A 765-nucleotide genomic window follows, 5' to 3' on the forward strand; every position below is an offset into this window, starting at 1 on the left:
CCCCCACCCCCCCCCCCTCAACCTCCTATTCTATTCACTTCCATAGGGGGAATTCTCTTCCCATTCTATTCCATTTCTTTATATCCCCTTCTTATTTTTTCTACTGTTATCTATTATATATATACTGTTTGTTTGCTTAGAATGGAGTTTTGCTCTTTCTTATTTCAGAACTCCTGGTGCCAGGCGTCTCTTCCCTTGTTAGGGTTATACTCGAGGAAATGTGGTGCTCTAGTTGTATTTTGTTCCAAGGTGGTGGTTATTTCTAGCACCTTCCTTGCTGCCGCCAGCCATCGCTGCACCTTCCCTATTGTCGCCAGCCACCCATGTACCTTCCCTGCTGTCACCTGGCCTTCTGGCACCCTTCCTGCTGCCGCCGTCATTCCGGCTGCCCAGGCCCTTCCGGCTGCCCTGTCATTCCGGCACCTCACCTACTGCCCAGGCCCTTCCAGCACCTTCTACTGCTCCTGCTACTTGCTCCCAAAATCCCACCAGCCAGCCAACCCATTGCCGCAGACCACCAGACCACCTCCTTACAGTCATCTTGTAGAATTGACCACCTCCATCCTCGCCCTCGGTCTCGGGTGTGCTTTGTGTTCTTTATTTCCGTTTTAAGAACCCTTGTTTTAATTCCTTTTAAGTTTCCGCAATAATATTTTAAATTATGTTATTTTTTGGGATAACTCCGATATCAGAGGAAGGAGCCCAGAATCACACAAAGAAGAATCCAAAACCAGAGAACGACATGCTGATTGCGAGAGAGCGGTT

The 765-nt window shown here is 48.5% G+C and overlaps 1 protein-coding gene across 2 annotated transcripts in view; it reads left to right on the top strand.

The window, feature by feature from the left end:
- The window catches only part of LOC110031982 (calcium-transporting ATPase 3, endoplasmic reticulum-type), a 109165-nt gene that overhangs the window by 70002 nt on the left and 38398 nt on the right, over window positions 1-765 (top strand). The window lies entirely within an intron of this gene.

The sequence above is a fragment of the Phalaenopsis equestris genome, unplaced genomic scaffold (assembly GCF_001263595.1).
Source record: "Phalaenopsis equestris unplaced genomic scaffold, ASM126359v1 Scaffold000873, whole genome shotgun sequence".
Taxonomy (NCBI): Eukaryota; Viridiplantae; Streptophyta; class Magnoliopsida; order Asparagales; family Orchidaceae; genus Phalaenopsis; species Phalaenopsis equestris.